At 48.9% G+C, this 19,836-nt stretch overlaps 2 long non-coding RNA genes across 2 annotated transcripts in view; both read right to left on the bottom strand.

The window, feature by feature from the left end:
- The window catches only part of LOC125549437 (uncharacterized), a 30,222-nt gene extending 26,607 nt beyond the window's left edge, over window positions 1-3,615 (bottom strand). The window contains exons 1-2 of the long non-coding RNA XR_007301339.2: window positions 3,402-3,615; window positions 2,330-2,487 (exon numbers count right to left, since the gene is read on the bottom strand). This is a non-coding gene — a long non-coding RNA (uncharacterized LOC125549437). The remainder of the gene's footprint in view (window positions 1-2,329; window positions 2,488-3,401) is intronic.
- Window positions 3,616-5,681: 2,066 nt separating this feature from the next.
- Window positions 5,682-16,287, bottom strand: LOC147982272 (uncharacterized). Its single transcript, XR_015600020.1, has 4 exons — window positions 16,111-16,287; window positions 9,692-9,805; window positions 6,693-6,762; window positions 5,682-5,855 (listed from the first exon to the last, which is right to left on the bottom strand). It is a non-coding gene; the product is annotated as an uncharacterized LOC147982272 (long non-coding RNA).
- Between the last annotated feature and the right edge of the window lie 3,549 nt (window positions 16,288-19,836).

The raw sequence follows: 19,836 nt of genomic DNA, 5'->3' as shown, positions 1-19,836 counted from the left end.
AAAGGGCCTGGCGCAGCTATTAGCTGCTGCCACCTAATGGTCGTTTTTGAGGTAGCTTAGGTCGTTTTTGTAACAGGCGTTTTTTCCCTGGTCTAGTAGTGGGGTGATTTGGTGTGTGTCAGGTCTTCCTTGTAAATATATTTCTGCTGTTTGGTTTCTTAAAATCCCTCCCAGGATTCAGTTCTTCCTATGGCTGTCTTCACAAAACAAAATTTTGACTAGGGATAACTTGAGGAGAAGGGGGATTCCAAAGCCACTAGAATGCAGTCATTGTAAGAAAATTGAACCTGTGAGACATCTTTTCTTTGACTGTGCCTATTAGTTATAAGAATCAGTGATTTTGAGTCTTTGGCATCAAAATGGTTGTGCAAAAAGAAGCATGAGTTTTTTAACGTAATCTCTGTTGCACTCCTGTGGGGTTTATGGCTATTTAGAAATGATATTGCTTTTAATCGTAGCACCTGGTTGAATCCAAGGTTTTGGTTACCAGTCGAAATTTCAAGATTTCCCATGGTTACCATGTATTTCCGTGCCCCTCGGTAAATCGTCATACCGAGCAAAAAATACCATTTTTTTGAAATTTTTGAATTTAAACACTCGATTTACAGTAAGGTATGTAGGGTCTAATTAATGCAATGAAAGTTGGTTATGGCATGTTGGTAGCAACCTAGTTCCTGTTTTGAGAGGTCTCTGGTTTGAATATTCGTTCATTTTCTTATTTGAATTCAAAATTCAACTATAAAATTCGCTCGAAATATTCTCGGTATTTGTCGGTATTTCTCGGTAACCGTGGTAACCACATTTATCAGTCCCCCTCAGTAAAATTACCTCATTCGGTAACCAAAACCTTGGTTGAATCTGAAGCAGGTCTGGCATCTGGTTCTGAGGAACATCCAAGGCTGGAAAGTTCTGTTCAAATACCAGGAATGTCCAATGCTGGAGGCATATGCATCACACCTGATGGATCTGCTCAGGTCTCCATTGCTGCTGGATATAGGTTGACTAACTACAAGAGCATGCTTGATGGACTTTCCTTGAGGGCTTCTTTGCTGGGAGCTGATCACGGTGGGTATGCAACAAAGGAATTCCTGCGAGTGGATCCGTCAGATGAAGATGCAATCCACATGATCCGGGGTTGATGCAGTTCCGTTTGCAAGATCATGTTCTATTTTCCGCCCTCTCTGTTCCTCCCCCTCCCACTCCTTTTGTTGTTCAGATATGTAATAAATCTGTATCGCAAACTCCCCAGGTCTTTTCCTTTCACTGTTATTTTGTACGGGCTGAATGGTGTGAGAGATGGTTTATTTTCATATATATGAAACGGAACCGGGGATGTTTGATCCCTGGCGATCTAATGCAATGCTACGGAAGTCTCATTTGTCATGCACGTTGTTTCTCTAACTGTAGTTTTTCTTTCTTGTACCCATGGATCAATGTTGCGACATCATTCCACAGCTCAGGTAGCGGTTTGAGGTCAGGTAGAGGGGGCCGGGGGCCGGGGGGGGGGGGGGGGGGGGGGGGGGGATTAGGACACTGACGATTCCAGGTTTTCGGTGGTGACAGGGTCGGCCATGGTGGTGGGCGGCCGAGGAAGGTTCTCTCTGATACCAAAACGTTGCGTGTGTGGAGTTGGAAGGTGGGAATGGTCGGACGGGATAGCGAGGTTCACCCTCAAGCGCACGTAGGGACTCGTCCCCAGCCGCGACACTGTAGGCTCTGAACTCCCAGTTTGGGACAATTCTCTCTGTTTCTTGATTGATAACCCTAATACAACCTATCCTCCCTTATTATAGATCAGAGTGATCACATAAGTTGGAGAGCAAACCAAATCTTGGAAAGAGTAAAGACAACTTCCTAATAGAGGTATATTTCCTAGGGATAAATTAGGACTTCTTGGCCACCAAGGATTGTCCATGTGCCTGCCTAGGGCACAGCTGTTGGTGTGGTTACGGACTGTGTGCAGATTTGGGCCTGCAGCTATAGTGCTGCCCCTGATACCTGTCCGTAACAGGATGACTCCTCATATTACCGATTATGCAGCATATTTTCAGAAAGCAATAAGGCAGCTCTACCACAATGGTTTATCCAACTAATAATCTAATTATAAATCGTGAAGATTTTATGATAAAAAAGCAGGCAATGGTACTGAATAAAGTGAATCATTCACTGAAGAAAAATGCATAATGCTCTCTTTGATTCATTGAAGGATGCTAAGTAGTTTCCAGTCCACATGAACTCTAGTTCCTAAAAGCATTTACTAGGTTACGTTGCAAACAATGAGTTCATGTTATCATAATTACTAGGTCATTACACAAAATAAAAATGTTACCCTCATGCAGGAGATCAGGCTGTTCTTCAAATAGTCTTGGCAAGTTCCTTCTCATAGCATCTTCTAGCTTCACTCATTTTCACCAGGAACACCAATCATACTTTTTGTTCACCAAAGTGCATGTAATTCAGAGAACAAAGGAAATGATCTTCCACATGCTACAGCAACATAAAGAACAAGGATATATGAGAACGTGGACCCTAAACAACGTGTCAGTCATGTACATTTAAAATAATTATGGTCTCAAGATAACCCAACAAAAGAGCTGCATGACACAGAAGATTTGTCAAGTACTCAGCTACTAGTATCTTTCAACCACCTGTAGAAAACATGCAACTATTTCTTGCTTGGGGAGGGGATTAAGTTAAGAACCAGTTAAGATGGAAGAGGATTTGAGTTTTAGGCGATAACCAAATCTGGTACTCATTCAGTTAGCCGCTTTTATCAAATTCTCCATGGGGTGACATACACAGATGAAGAAAGGAAGATAGGAAGGATACAGGAAAAATCTACTAATCTCTGCATCTCAATTAAGGCATCGGAGGACAGAGGGAAACAACCCTGAGCCACCTGGACCATATTTAATTAGCGCAACACGCTGGGTTGCAAGTTGGTGGCGTGCCGGGGACCAGGTGACCCTACTTTTAGTATGTGTGGGTCATCACGGGCAGCCTTTTTTAGCTGTGGCTCGGCCGATCCATCCAGCACCCAGCCGCTTGCTAGATGGGTCTTAAATCCAAAATTAAATGGCCCCATAGAGAATGATGATGTAAATTCAAGAGATAAGTTCTATTGAGTTCCAAGTCCAAACAAGACTGTTACTCTGCACAGTAATGACTATTGTTTTATGTGAGTAACACGACTGTAAGGGGAATTGCAATGTCACGTTAAATTCTGGGTTCAGTTAGTTCGACAACTTCTTTGAGAAATCATTCCATACCAGTGAAAATTCATACAAAACCTACAATCCAAACCTCAGCGGAAATCATTTCACCACACAATGGTGCAGTCCTGGCACCGGCAATGGTCTCAAGAAAGGAACAATGGGATACAGTACATTATTCAAACTGACCTTTCTCCGGAGGTGGAGCACCGATAACATTGCTATCAGAGGTCATCAAGTTCCCGGCATCATCTTTATTGGTTGTACCCTTCACCGATTCTTCATTTGGTTCCCGTCTTAGGAACATCACCCGGAGGGTAGCAAGGCACATCCATGTTTATGAGCGTGTTAGGACCATCCAGAGCACCTTCTCCATAATACGGAACCCTAGGTGAAAACAAAGGCATAAACTTTTCAGTCTATAATTTTAGGGCTAAAAATAACACTAGATGACCCGTTGCGCCCATGGCGCAAGAAGTCAGTTAGAACTGAGAATGATGTGGGTATTTGTAACCATTATATACGTGAGTACTTGCAGTCTTGCACATAGATTATTTCATTATTGGCCCGAAAGGAAACAAATGCTTAGATAAGTACACACGAGATCGATGAACATACCATGACAGGGACATGTGATTCTCAAAATGCCAATAGATAAGTACACAAACAATGAACATAGGAAAACAGTTAGTGCCTAATCCTAACCTTCTTGCCGACAACCAGCACAACATCAGCCACTCCAATAATTTACAATGGGCAACTGATATTGTTCGTATAGATATACTACAATAATTGCATGTCAGCCAACTGGAAATTTTGAAGAATGTCAAGCCAAATAGCATCCGGGATGACATAAAGGCTTTTGAAGAATGTCGAAATCATGCCAGCAAAATGTAATATCTACACAAACAACATCCACCTACATCAACACTTACAGAGACAATCAAATAGAATAGAACTGTGTAGAACTTAGAAGCATGCTATCAACCTATACACATGATACAGTAAAAACCATATCTCAGTTGCCTTATATTGTCTCAAACTGACTGTTCATTTTTATTAGCAACAACATAATCATGCAAGATGTTACTAATAACTGCCGATGACCACAGACTAAGTCGACATTCCCAATAGCTACATACGCCATCCGTATCAAGAAGAACTATTAGTAAGTAACGGTTGAATTGTCAAATAAGCACGTCGGATCAGCCTAGCAGAGAATTAGAGCATATGATGGCATTAACATTCTGCAAGGATTTTCCTCAAAAGAAGAAAATCTGGCAAGGATTTAAATAAACCAAAATAGAGGATGCAGGCTTTGTTCCTTGGGGGAGGATCGGAGTGCATATAACGAAGGCCATTAGTTGATCACCCAATTATAAAGGTAAGAAACATGCGTGACCTTATACGACAACATTCGACTCAATAATCTCAATTTCATAGCAAACACTTTCTAGCGAACACGAAAATTACAAAATGTAAACCAGTCATACTACCACTAAAACCATGATAAACTTTGAAGGGAGGTCAGGTTCGGCACATGGAGGCAAATAATCAAAGAGGGCAATAGGGGAGTCACCAGAGTAGAGCCAACAGGATAATGAGTACTTCCAGCATGCAGCACCATCATGAGTAGAACTGTTGCCATCCCCAAACTGGAGAAAAATGAGGTTGTTGTGTAAAAAGGTTTTTCTGCTTGAACAAAGCATTTTTTAGAACCTTATGGAATGAGTCTTGTCTTAGTCATATGTTCTGTAGACTTTGTCAAAAAAATATGTCGTGTAGAAGATTCTGAGCAACTACTTCAAGAGGCGTTGCTTTATATTTAATCACCAGAGCTCAATATAAATTTCTGAGGAAAAATTTGTTGGCTACAACAAAGGCTCCCAAACATATCTGTAAAGGGAAAACTCACATAGGTCTGTGAGAGGCTAGGGATAAGGGAAGTATAGGAGCATACAAATTGAACTGTAGTTAAAAAAAAATGGCTCACAAGTTTGGTAGAGGGCGATCTGAAGAAAATACTCTCTATCCTTAGAAGAATAAAGCAAAACCTTTTTGCCATTTGTTCAAAATTAAATCTATTTTTGGAATGGAAAAGAGAGAGAAAAGTGTAAAGGTAATAAGGGAAAACAAATTATTATTCAGTGAAAATGGCATCTTTTTGGAACAGAGAAGGGGCAAGAACACTAAATGTGCATGACCATGAAAATCTGTGGTCTACCTTTAGAAAACAATACCAAAATCGCAAGTTTATGAACAAATATTTCGTTCTTTGGTGCAAGAGAAGGGCAAAGCAAAATGATATGAAATGCAGAGATAGATCAATTCTGCTCCAATGTGCACAATCTAAATAAGCACTCTCGTTACAGACTGAATCAAGGTAAAGAAAGAGAAAGGTGATGTACATGAATGGCCTCACCTGCATGTTTTTCGGTAGACCTTAACAGTAACTGCTTGTGTACTTTCAATAGCATGAGTAGCCATCTTCATTAACTCTCACATCAAGCATACTCTCAAACTGACAATATCGATTATTGGTTTAATTTGCGGAAAGGAGAACCAACAGGGATAAGTCACATGCCCCATCAATCATTTAGCTGCTCTTTTCCTCTTTTTCATGTGTTTCCTTCATCAATCAATCTGCGCAAAAACAAAACATAAACACTAAAAACCAATGTTCACCCGCCATGGTAAATTTAAGTGATTTGCCCAAGTTACCTTTCATGCTACTAATCAAACATCAATCGCCATGCAAAATAACCATCCAGTACTATAATCAACATTAATGTTTGGAAGAAGGTAAGTACAATTAAGCATTCCAGTCAATTAGAGTTACAGTGAGTGATACTTGGGTTGCCCATTGGCCTGTAGGTGCCACTTAACCAACGTCTTTTTTGTAAATTTAATCACGTAAGGTGCTTCAAGAGGCATAAAATCAGTTTTGAAGAAGCAACCCTATTCTTGTGAAATTCGTATACTCCACCATAATGAATAGCAGCATGGTGAACTAACACCACACTTATTATAACTAACAAAGTCAGAATCAACACAAAACTGAAGAAGAAAAATCATCGCAGACCTTGTAGCTAAACTGAGGTTTAAAAGGCCACACAGGAGATGTTGACTAATGGGCGCCTAAAAATGTTTAGAACTAACCAACAGAGCAAACTATAATAGGAGTATGTGGTGGAAAAAGCTGAACATATCGTTATCATTAACACATTTTGATACACCATCTATAGCACCATACCTATACAATGGCTAGCTGAAGCAGTAAAAATCCTTCAAACGGTAACTGTTAATATATTCTTCTTTAGCAAAGTATTATATATGGAATAAGAGGTTCAGCTATATGTCTATCAAATGATGCAAGGCACAATATACACTGAAACAAACATCACATGCTTCAAGGTATACACTGTATCGACCATTAAATAGAGGAGAGGGCCATAAAGAAACACAATAAAGGCCACTCACCTGCTTCTTCTCCCGCCTTGCATTGGTATATACAGATGAAAGACTCCAATATGATGAGTTCCTAGTTGAACTGAAAGGCATCACTGTTAGGAGAGATAAAAAAAAGTATGCTCTGGAGTAGTTTGAAATGATCAAAACCAGTCGGAACAAACCAAACGAATCTGCATGTACTTATGTAGAAATATGAGAGTCTCATTTGTGCATGAATAGCGAAAACAGTTTGCAACACATGACATGCTGCAAATTTCCTAATTAATCTACTTTTGCTGTAACATGAGAACGATCTGCTAAAGAGACAGAAATATAAATGCCTGATTGAAAGAACAGAAGCTATAAGCACCCTATATGAACAAGTGCAGCCCCTCAAATCTTCTTCAGAAGGTTGATCATCTGATCAACAAAAGCTTCAACAGAACAGCTTACTGGTAGATGCGGTGGACTATCATAAATAGCACAAAACTGAATCCTCACACATATATATTATCCAAAATTTCCATTTCGGTTCACACTGCATTTAGACTTTTAGAAGCTGCTTTTCAGTTAGAAAGCGTTTAAGACACAATATTGTAGCCATGGCTTTGACAAGAGCATACAAAGAAGACTTGAACCTAAGGACCAGGATCAGTATTATGCACACACAGGTGAGCAATGGGAAGAAGATTGGCATGTGGATGGCAAGCTAGACAACTTTTCTTCCCAGAGATTTAGGTCATTATATATTTTGCATATTAAATATGGACAGGAGCCCATTCCACCCTTCGTTCTACGATCCTAAAACACACACTCATATTCACATGATCCTTTGCCTCTCAGATTCATGACAACAAGGCACTGAGGAGTACAACAAGATTGACAACAACAGGCAATGGTGTTGCCACCTATACACAGCCAAAAAGGAGAGCAAGTATTAGAAGAATGTCTACATGCAGTTCGTTTGTTGGCTGACTATTAACAAACAGTTCATCTCTCTAAGTATCAGAGGTATAAAAATCCACGGAACCGGAGTATAGCCCATTAACAATAAAAGAAACACATACCCCTGTGTCTGCACTCTCCTGCAATGATCCGGGTAATCATCCGTGTACATGGAAAACAGATTCTCAAGACGTTGAACAGTTCTTGCAACATTTTGCTGTGACAGTAGGTCCCAAACCCTTATTATCTGAAAATACTGTCCTTCGGTTTTCTCCACATCAGTACTCCAAACAAGATACAGGTTCCAGACCTTGTATACCTTTGCAAGATGAGAAACACCAGGTATATCAAGGTTCTTAACTGTTGTCCTCCAACCATCTCCAAATCTGATAAGCTTTTGGAGTACTTCCTTCCTGAGCTGTGGTGATTTTAGTTTGGTGAAGGACTTTCTAAACTCGTCGCTAAGAATGACCTGTTGAATATATGAATACCAAAAACAGAACATGAGAAGTGTATACGAGAAAAATGAAAGAACAGTGTCTTTTTCAAGAGAACTAGGAGGCTCACAAGATGATATGTCCTGAAAACTAGAAAAGGCCCACATACTTACCTTCCATCTGGTATTGCTGAAAACTGCTGAATCAGCATTAAGAAGATCTTCAAGTTCATCAAGCTCTTGCTTTACTTGCAGAACTAACTTACAGATGGTTGTGTCATTAGTGGCACTGAAAACACATTTACGTCTCTCTGCATCAGCAACAAGTTCTGTCCATTCAGTCCCACTTTTATACAGCGTATGAGCATTCCCAACAATCCAAAGACAGTGCCTGCATGAATAAAGCATCCATCAGATAATGTATATCATTAGTTGACATACTTTGAACAGCAATAAAACAATCGACCAGAAAAAAAAAATGATGCGCACCTTGCTCTAGTATGAGCAACATTTGTTCTTCGGTTATCAGCAAGAAATCCAACAACTCCTCTCCCATTGGATCTAACAGTTGACAGAATTATTATATCATCCTCTTCTCCATGGAAACCATCGGTGGATTTCACCCGCACATGAAAGCCATCACACGAATCATATTTTCTCCAAGTCGACTTTTAATTGCATCAACTTGAGCTATATATGGAGAGACCACGCCGATGCTGAGCCCTTGGTTTCTGTTTTTCCAAGCTGCAGAAAAAACATAAATAGTATGCTTACTGATCCTTAGGGATAAATTTTTGCACAAGGCTACTGAAAGAATTTTCTTCAGCAAATTTAAGTTGATTCTGTACCACTAAATCATTGACATATCATTGCTTTTCCACTACAAAGTCTGAAGATAATAGAAATGACTAAAGTGGGTCCATGCATTGGCCAACAACTCTACTAGAGCATAATGTTTCAACTTTCATGTCATCTACTTACTGCTCTCTTTTTTCTAAATAAAAATATAACATTGTCCACCAAACAGGGCAGTAGAATTGAAATTTCATAAAGCCAGATTGATGCAATTAGTGAATTATCATATCACGAGATGCACATAGAAACTGGACTCTCGAACGTACTATTGTAGCAAACATCTTTCTACCAATGATTGTTATGCAGTATGCACTACAAGAATGGAAGACCATGTAAGCTTCCAAAAATCCCATGTTATATTAGCCAGGTAGCTTTATAAAAAAAAACTAGAAAGGAGAACATTAAGGTTAAAGAAAGGACAGACTAAAGGCAGATACATAGCTAACACTTGGGCCAAAGGCATATTTTAGCTGTTTAGCTAGAGCCAAAATGGAAGCAAACAAGCAGACAAATATAGATGAGGCAGGAACAATCAAACAACGATATAAATTTAAAGTAGTTCTTGTCCAAGCACATCAGAAATAAACGTTATTAGCACTCCTGAAGCAGAAATCAAATAGAGAAGGTAGGCCTAGGGCTTGCAACATCAAATTGAGTGAACCGTGCCGATGCCAAAAGGGTGATCTAAGGTTAGCAGTAAAGTTGAGCCGCAATCTACGATATCCACAATCAAAGCCATTAGTTTTCCAAATGAAGTATCTATGGGGAGGCTGGAGGATGGGAACAAACCTACCACATGCCACAGACAACCACTGAATCCACGTCAAAAAAATAATTGTCGTCAGCATGAGAATTATACTGCCACCCAATGTCACAAACCCAATCATTCCAGGTTGCACCTGAGCATCTGCAGAGCAGTCAAGTAGAAAATATTTGGTTCTCTAGAACATATATTTTAGAGCCATCCATAGGATCCTTTTAAATTCAAAGAAAACATCAATAGAATCTAGCGAAGTTAAGAGATAAATTAGTACAATCATTTTATTTTTATTTTCGAGAAAACACAAAGGACTCTTTGCGTTTCATTTCATTGAAAAGATGAGAAGGTACAATCCTCCTAGGAGTTGGTGGTTACATGGAGTGGCAACCTATCAGTGGACATCCCAGTTAGTGGGGAGGACTACCCTGAGACCCAAAGCACCAGCTTGTGCCCAACATTTGGCTTCGGCCTTAATCCTATCTACGAGTGCGGTGACCGAGGGGCGCGCATTCTCGAAGACGCACTCGTTGCGTTGTTTCCAAACCATCCAAGGGACGAGCATGGCGATAGATTGCAGGCCTTTCCGTAGCGCATGTGGGGTCTACCCTTTCATTCGTTGCCACCAGTCCGTGAGGGTGGGCTCATTGCTTGGCGGTTGAGAAGGTATCCTCGCCCAAGCCAGCACGTCGTGCCGGACCTGCCGCGTAAACGGGCATTCTAGGAGCAGGTGCCACATTGACTCTGGGGCCTGATCACAAAGGAGGCATCGTGGATGGTGCTGTAGGCCGCGATGGGCTAGTCTATCCGCCGTCCAACACCGGTCCTGGCTAGCCAACCAGTGAAAGAAATGAACACGGCGCGGTGCCCAGCTCTTCCAGGTAAACTTCCAGGAGGGGCATTTCATGGATCCATGGAAGGTTGCGGCGTAGCATGACCGTGCCGTATAGGTGCCGCTAGCCGTCCATCTCCATAGCATTTGGTCAGGCCGGTTTGATAGGCTGATGTGCTGCACGGCCTGCCACAGTCTGAGATATTGGCCAATCTCATGGATCCCTATCACTCCTTGAATGTCACGAGCCCAAGCATTGCCCGCTAGGCCTGCGGCCACCGTTGTTGACTTGCGTCGCCGTTTGGGAATGCATTGGTAGAGTGCCAGCGCGAGCTCATGCACGGACTGGCCGTTGAGCCATCGGTCATCCCAAAACAGTGTCATCTGTCCATCGCCAAGCTCCATGGTCGTCGATGCGAAGAACAGCCCGCGCTCCTCGCGAGAAAACTGAAGGTCGAGGCCTCGCCATGCGCGGTCGTCATCCGTGTGGGAGAACCACATCCAGCGCAGGCGCGGCGCTAGGCCGGCACGCTCCAGGTCCTGGACCCCGAGCCCGCCGTACTCGAGCGGGCGGCACACACGTCGCCAGTTGACGTGGCAGTGTCCGCCATTAGCAGCAGCACGCCCAGCCCACAAAAAGTCGTGCTGGATCTTTTCGAGCTGTCTCAAGGTCTTCTTGGGCGGCGCGAACGCGAGCAGTTGATGTATCGGGATCGCGGCGAGCACCGATTTGACCAAAGCCAGCCGCCCGGTTTTGTTCATGAGCCATGCTTTCCATGTGGGGAGCCGAGCAGCCACCGAGTCGACGAGGGGTTATAGTTGGGCAGCTGAGGGGCGTCGTAGCGTGAGAGGGATGCCAAGATAGGTAATGGGCAGCTTTGCTTTCGCGCATCCCACCTGATCAATTGTTGCATCCGCCTCGGGGTCGCCATTGAAGATAGTGGCGGAACTTTTGGCATAGTTCACTCGGAGGCCGCTAGCTTCACTGAATATGGCCAGGATCGCGCGGACGGCCTCCACGTCGCCTTGCGTGGCGTGGCAGAATAGCATCACGTCGTCGGCGTACAGGGATATGGCCGGAATGTCTCGTCGGGGGTGCAGCCGCTGCAATATGCCGGCGTCGTGGGCGCAGCTGATTAGGCGCCCAAGGATGTCCACGGCGAGCACGAAAAGCTGCGGAGATACGGGGTCTCCCTGGCGCAGCCCGCAGCGATGCCAAACTGGCGGTCCCGGCTCACCATTGATCATGATACGAGTGCTCGAAGATGATAGCAAGATCACGAGCCACTCCCTGAAGCGAGGTCCGAATCCGTATTGGCCAAGAGGAAGGGCCATGATAGGGAGTTGAAGGCGCGCGTTAGGTCTAGCTTGAGCATCACTCTCGGAACCCCAAGTTGGTGCAGCAGCTTCATCGATTGCTTGACGAGGACAAAGCTGTCGTGCAGGCTCCGTCCCGGAATGAAAGCGTTCTGGTTGCGGCTGACCATGTTTCCCAATCTGGGCGCTAGGCGGATCGATAGCACCTTCACGAAGATCTTCGCCACAAGGTGAATGAGGCATATTGGCCGATAGTCGCGTAGTTGGCACGCATCTGCCCGCTTTGGGAGTAATGTCAGGAGGGCCTGGTTGAGCTTGCTGAATCCGCGACCGCGCAGCTCAAAGAGCTGCTGGAAGAGGTCGAAGAAGTCTTGCTTGATGATGCTCCAACAGGCTCGCAAGAATTCCGCGGTGAATCCGTCCGGCCCCGGCGCCTTGCGAGCCGGGAGGCGCTTGACGGCGTCCCAAATCTCCTCCGGGCTGAATGGTGCCTCGAGGTCAGTCAGGTCATGGGGCTCGATGATCTGCCATAGATCCAGCGTGTGGTTACGGGCGGCGGAGGAGCCAAGGAGCTCGTCAAAGTACGTGAAGGCCGCTTGGGCCATTCCTTCCTGATCAGTGAGCACTTGTCCGTCGACCACAAGGCGGAATATGTGATTCTTCTGTCGGCGGAATGAACATTGCCAGTAGAAGAAGGCTGTGTTAGCATCGCCGTCCTTGAGCGTGGTGATCCGCGCCCGTTGCCACGCGACCGTGCGCTCGAGAGAAGCCAGCCCCAAGTATGAGATCTTGAGCTATTTTCGCAGCCAATCTTCCGGGGGGAGAGCGTGCGGTCTTCCTGGGCTTTGTCAAAGCGCGATATGAGCTCGCGGGAGATGGCCATCTTGTCACGAATGCAACCCTTGGACTTGGCGCTCCAACTCGTCAGTGTGCGGGCTGTGCTCTGAAGGCGCAGCATGAGACGCCTGAAAGGGTCCGGGTCGTGCACCGATCCCCAAGCCGCGGCAACCGTGTCGTGGAATCCGCCAAGCCGCAGCCAGATATCCTCAAAGTGGAACCTCCGATGCGCTGCATGCGTGGGTGCGCAGTCAAGGAGGAGCGGGCAATGGTCGGACACGACGGAGGCGAGGCATCTCAAGTGGCAGCCACCATGCGCGTCCTCCCAGTCCGCGGTGCATAACACGCGGTCCAGGTGCACCAGGGTGGGCGGAATTTGCTCATTGGACCACGTGAATCTTCTTCCATTGAGATATACCTCCTTGAGCGCGAGGTCGTTGATGAGGCGGCGGAATTTTCCCATCATGCGGCGGTTCAGGTTGTCGTTATTCTTGTCTTCATCGCGTAGGTTCAAGTTGAAGTCACCGCAAAGCATCCATGGCCCGGGGCAGTCCGGGCGTATATCGCGAGCTGGCCATCCGAGTGGTGGCCGTCGCAGCAGCCGCGGTAGAGAAGTCCGCGGGTAGCTCTCGGTCTACTAGGGCAGCGATGGCCGTGAGCACCGAGAGCGGGATTGGCGCCGCGAACATGTCGTCGTACGCCTTCATCTCGGCAGCGGTGATCCTCTAGTTGGTCCCAACAATCCCAAGCGTGCGGAGGATCTGAACTTGCGCGCGGCGCTCAGCCGTGGGTGGCGCAGCCGACGAGGCGGCGGTGGTGGCCGATCGGCCACGTCTGGGCGCGAAGTTGAGCGGGCGGCGCGGTTTTTTCCCCGGGGTTGGCAAAGCCGCGGTAATGTGCTTCGTTGCGGCTGCGAGAAACTCGCCTAGAGTCCAAGTCTTCGGCGTGCAGGGGCGTGCGCGAGATCGACGTAGCGTGATTGGCGGCGACGCGAACCTCCCCGGTGTCAGATGTGGGGAGCCATGCTGGGCTCCCGTCGGCATGGGGGCAACGAGGCCCACGTCGGCCTCCTGCATGGTGGGCTGGGCTTGGGGTGTGGCCAGCCGTGACACGGGCGTCGGGGGCGCGGGATTGGGCAGTTGCCAGACTGTCGGGGACAGCGCGCTTGCCTCCGCGTGGGGTCTGGTGTGCAGGCAGTCGCCGTCACCAGGACCCATCTCCCCAGCCGCTGGCGTGGAGGGGTTGATGCTTTGGCCCGACCGAGCCACAGAGTGGCCCACAGGCGTTAGCGGCGTATGAAGAACCACGCTGACGGTGTCTAGATCCGGACAATGCATGGGATCGGGCGAGCCAGACATGGCCCCCACGCGATCGTCCTCGGGCGCGCCGTTCCCAGCCGGGTTCGAATCCCGCGCTGGTTCTGGTGAGTTCGTAGCCAACAAGGGGGCGCCAGCTGGGGCCTGGCCCGCCACCATGCCCACAATCGGGGCCGCAGCAGCCAAAGTGGCGCTACCAACTGGCGCGGTCGGCGTGGTCACGGGGACAACTGCGTCCCTGACAGTCTTATCCACAGGGCCCGCCTGCAAAGCGCCCCTTTGTGATCCTCTGCCTCTTCCTTTTCTGGCACGTCGACGAGGGGGTGGGTCCCCTGCTGACCAGGCCACGATGCCATGCAAAGATCCTGGCCCAGTACGGACGGCGGCGCACCCTCGCCGGCGGGGGCAGGCCAAGCATGCGACATGGCGAGTCCGTCCACACGTCCGGGCCGGTTTTGTGCCCGCCACAGCGCGTCGTCCATGGCCATGCCATCAGCGCGGCCGGGCGGCGGAGCGTCCGTACGCCGGCGCTTGCGGCCCCGGCGGCGCGCTCTACCTTGGTCGGGTCCTAGTGCGCGGTTGCAGTTGTCGTGGGCACCGTCGTGCGCACCATCCCCACCCTGTCCCGTTCCATGCTGGCCGCGGAGAACTGGAGCACTAGCTAGCTCAACGCGGGCCACAGCAATGGCAATGGGGTAAGTGAGGGTCCTGATGGTGGGCTTGTCGGAACTCAGGCGCGCAAGGATCTGCTCGACGATCTCCAGAACGGCGGCGCGGCGGATGCTATCGGGGTGGTGTGTGCGTGCGGCCAGCTTGAACGTCGCCAGGTTGGCCCTGGAGCGCGTCTTGGGGTGAAGGCGCTCTATCCAGCAGCTCGTGCCTAGGACGTGCTCGGCGGTGGACAGGTGCCAAGCTTGCGGCGGAACGCCGCGGAGCTCCAGCTCGACGCAGTACTCAAAGTCGCCGGAGCCGGCGTGGGCTAGCTTGCTCCATGGCCTGAGGGAGAGCGAGAATCGCAGCGAGTTGATGAAGTGCTCTCCGTCGAGGCGGCGGCGCTTGGTGGTGTGGGAGCTGAAGAGGATTAAGAAGTCCTCAGGGTGGTGCTCATGCACGGTGAAGTCGCCGTCGACCAGCTCAAACGTGTCGATGAGCACAGCGGAGACCTCAGCGCCGGACACACGTGGTCGGTTGCCGGTGATGGAGGCGACCATGGCGTGGCTGAGGACGTCCTCCGCCTCCTCCATCTCGAAGGAGTGGGCCATGATAACTCGCACGGGCTCGGGCTCCGGCGCGCGAGGGGGAGGCGCCGTGACCAGGGCGGCCACCAGCGGCTGGGGCGGCGGCGGAGGCGCAGCACGGCGCGGCGGGGGTGGCGGCGGGGGGTGGTTTGGCGCGTGGCAGCATCCACGGCAGAGGGGCCGACGTTGGTGGTGCGGGCACGTCCGGTGGCGTCGCGGCGCCTGTTCTCGCAGGAGCGAGAGTCGTGGCCAGATTCGAGGCAACGACGACAACGGATGTCATTGGTGCAGTCTCGGACCCGGTGGCGATGGTCGAGGCAGCGGAAGCAAAGCCCCGCGACCTCCTCCGGCGACGGGTTGCGCCGTCGCAGCGGCGGAGGGCTTGGCCCGGCCGAGGAGCGCGGGCGGTTGCCGCCGTGCCTACGCCGCAGCTGCTGGAAGCCGTCGGCATCCACCTGAACCCCGCCAGAGACGCGATGCACCTCAGATCGGGGACCGAGGCGGGTTGCGGCGGGCTGTCGGGGGGCGCCGGGGCAGGCAGTGCCGGAGGCGCCAGTGCAGGAGCCGGCAGGGTCCGGGCGACGTCGCTGTAGGAACGCAGCGAGGACTCGCTCTCCGACTCGAACTCGCTGCCACAAGAGGACACGCGGTCACCGTCGGAGAGGGTCGCTCGGCGCCCAGCAGGGTCAGCGCCGGAGGAAGCCATGGCGGGTGCTGCGGAGGGGGGGGGGAGCTGGAAGGGGTGGAGGGCCCAATTAGTACAATCATCAAAACGACTAATCACAAAATGTGACTTCTTCCTTCACGTTTTATGCATCTTTCGACAGTAAAGTGCATCGAGCAAGCTTGTAACATTTTGTGAATCTTCCAAATATAAAGTATATTCAAACATAAGAAGCAGCAGTGCATACTTACAAATTGGAGGACTTAGCAGGCATCGCCCCCTCCACCATGAACAGGTTGGCCGTTTGGATGTTCCACTTGAGCAAATAGTCATGGATGTGTACATCACGCCTGCAAAACCCACCACCAGAAATTAACCGAAGTAGAACAGCAAGAAAAAGTAGCAAAAGCATCCCAAAAACACATCAAGATAGCTCACATCATGTCTGTAGTCCGCTTCCCAGTTGCTCTGCGCCATTCTGCAACCACAACAAACTGGGAAAACAAAGAGAAATCAGCGCAGGAGCCAAGCGAATCGAGCAGGAAGTGGCGGGATCAGGAGACTTAGCGATCTCATTGCTCTGCTGGTTATTGTCTCCTCCCTTGTCGCCACGGCCACCCTTGTTGCTGTTGCCGAGGAGGTCGAGTTGGACACCAGCCATGCTCCTCACCGCTGTCCCTGAGCACTTCACAAGGAGAGTTCCAAGCCTCACACCTCCTTCCTCCCGCTCTGCACATCACCCTCAGCTACCAACCTCGTCCCCCCGGCTGTGATTATTTCAAGATGATATCGACATGCTATTTCTCTCACATGGAACAGATGGTACATGTTCAGAATCAGATAGTCTCACTAATCTTTCAGCTACAAAGGCAAAAAAAACAATGGCATGATCAATACATAAAAAAAATGGAACAATAATGCTTGTAGTGCTAAAAAACTGTGAAAGTAACAATCAAGGACAAAAGAAACGTTATTTGTAACAACTGCAAGCTTGAGAGATACAAAACGACTACATTCTGAAACTATATCTTTAAAACCAAATTACAAAGGAATAAAATTATCTAATACTAGAACATAAACATCATGTACCTTTACGAACCAATTTTTAGAATCCTGGTCTATTAGCATTCCTAGCTGCCAATTAATAAGCAAACAACATGTAGAACTGTTTATTAGCCTGTGCGCATTTTTTATAGTGATACTGAACCCCTTCTGGTCTGTCAGCACGATGTTTATGTTCTGATGCTCTATTTATAGCTTGTACAACAAGGGGTCCAGTATCACTATCAAAAATGCAAAACCGACCGAAGAACATGTAGCTTAGCTGAATGGGGAGATGATTCCTGACCTGCCGATTGAGAATCCTATACATTGGACCAACAAACTATCAGGAAGAGATAAAAGAACAGAGCAAGGAGGGATGCTGTTTCTGAAACAATATTTTTACCTGCTCCAAGGAAGGACTCTCCAGTGAATTCTGACCAGACTGATTTGCTTCCAATTGCCTCTCTTGTGCTACAGCGCTTCTTTGAGCTGAATAGAAAAAATCACAAGCCTGGAAGTTAAAAAGAAATTTAGGAGAAGCGTTGCCATATATGGCGAGCATGGGAAAGTTGGGTTCAATTTTGCATGTTCTTATTTACTAGTAAGGATGGCATGATAGTATTGCCAGCCCCCACCCCACCCCAACATCCACACACATATATGGTTCAGCTAACAGTTTATCTCTCAAGCCTCCCATGTGATACATGTCGAACATTGTCTCCCAGCATGGTAAAAAAGATACTACTGCCCATTCAATAACTGGTCTCGAGATCTTACTACTTCAACACACAAATCAAAAGTGATTAGCATAAAACATTTATGACACGTTTAACCCCACAAGATATGATTTGCACATGATACTAAACAGCTAATGTACGCCACACGATAGCCTTAGTTCTCCAAATTCGCAATGCCATCTGTGCGCCCCCTACCAGATCCTTCACGTTAACCAGCCAAACAGCACGCAGCAGGCAGATCCTCCACCTAAACCAGGCAAATAGCTAAAATCGATTGCAGGAGAATATGGAGGACTTGCGTCTTAGAACTGGATGAGGCGGGAGACGGCGAGGTGTGCGGACCCGATGGGGATGACCTGCAGAAGCTGCAACGCCTAAGACCACATCAGATCCATTGAGGAGCAGCCCCCTCCGCTGTGCGCCATGGTGCGCAGGCCCGGGACCAGCGAAGGCTCCTCCTCTCCAGCGGGCGGCAGGCGAGTACGTCCCCGGTCAGTTTCGCGTCGTGCCGATCATGGAAGGGGCGAGAGGAAGACAAAGCAGGCCGGGCAGCGCAGTGCAGGGAAGGCGAACGTGGGGAGGGGAGCGCCGGGTTTCTAGAGCAGGGGAGGCAGAGGACAACGGGGAGGGGGCGCGGGGCTCGATGAAGGAAAGGGATTGGTCGCCACCGCGCTTTCTCTCTGTGAAAATACCGAAGTGACCGAGGAAGCTACTCAACTCTCTGTATAGTGAATAAAAGGGTCCGCCAGTCATCTACCCTGGAGGCTGTGCAAACGCGAACGAGAACGGATGGCCAAGGAGATGCCAGGCAGTCAAAATGTATAACAGTAAAGATCTATTCAACACTCTGGATTGTGGTAAAATGGACGTAAAAGGATCCACCAGTCATCTACCCCTGGAGGCTGTGCAAACGTGAACGAGAACGGGTGGCCAGGGAGACGCCAGGGAGTCAAAATGTACAACAGTAAAAAGATCTAACAGCCCGCGATGGTGAAAAGAGCGCAAGTGCCTCCTATGGCCGGGTAGAGCAGCAACCTTTCGTAATTAGATAAGGCCATGAAAGTTTTGTGGCGCAGCTACAGTTATTCCATCATCCGTTTTAATGACCCAAGCTGCTAACTATGTTCTGTTGAGCTCTGTTCTAATAACTAGCTAGTGTTTGCACAAATTATTTAGTACAATTGAAAGACAACACCCGCTTGGCAACCACCTCGTCGTAGAACATCTAATACTGCTCTACACTCATCTCCTAAACTGCAAAACTGTAAAGCCCAAAGCAACTAAGGGCAAATAGAAACCAAGGCTGATCCTAATTAAAGAGTAACGAACTAGAAAAGTTTCTTTCCACAATGTCATCCATACAAATGTTTGTGTGTGGCACCGAATAGGTGAGGCGTGCAAGGGTAGATCCCTAACCTGATCATGAGGTTGTGGCTAACGCATTCAAAGGCGTTGACAAAATCCCCATCCTTGACAGCATCCGTGCTTGTCTGGTGGTGGGCCGAACAGAGTCAGGTCGCGGCTTCCCAGGTCATGATCCACGATCGACGCACTGTCCCCGTGGACATGGAGTAGAGCAGAGACCTGCCAACGAGAACGCTGGGATGTTCTGCGAATTCCATGGAGAACTCGCCTTGGCAGCGCATCGTGGTCAGCTCGCCCCGGCCGGCAGTCTCCGACGAGCATACGCGTCGTTGTCGGTGCCTTCCTCCACGGCGAAGAGGAAGACCACGCGGAAAGGGCCCGTGAGGCAGTCGAGGACGAGGTGGTCGCACCTGTCCTTGAAGAGGAAGAGGTGCCCGGCCGTGGCGGCAACCGAGGGCCTGCCAGGAGCCGCGGTCTGGGGCGACGAGGGAGAAGGACGAGACGGCGGTGGGGATGAAGCAGGGGCTGCGCTCGTCTGCCCGGTTGTGGGGGAACCCAAGCGCGGGGGTGCCGGGTGGAGCTCGTGGAGGCGGCGTCGGAATCCCCGGTGCGAGACGCTTGTGGCTCCAGGTCTTGCGGGCCATGGAGGCGCGGAGGAGGCGTACTGGGCCATCGGGCGGAAGGCGGAGGGGGACCTCGTCCGGCGCCGCCGCTGAGCTAGGTCTGGGTGCGGGTGCGGTGCGGGAGAGAGGGCGCCGCGCCGCCGCCGCTGAGCTAGGTCTGGGTGCGGGTGCGGTGCGGGAGAGAGGGCGCCGCGCCGCCGCCGTTGAG

The sequence above is a fragment of the Triticum urartu genome, chromosome 3A (genome assembly GCF_056163025.1).
Source record: "Triticum urartu cultivar PI428250 chromosome 3A, HENAU_Tu73, whole genome shotgun sequence".
Taxonomy (NCBI): Eukaryota; Viridiplantae; Streptophyta; class Magnoliopsida; order Poales; family Poaceae; genus Triticum; species Triticum urartu.
This window is presented reverse-complemented; position numbering and strand designations above follow the sequence as displayed.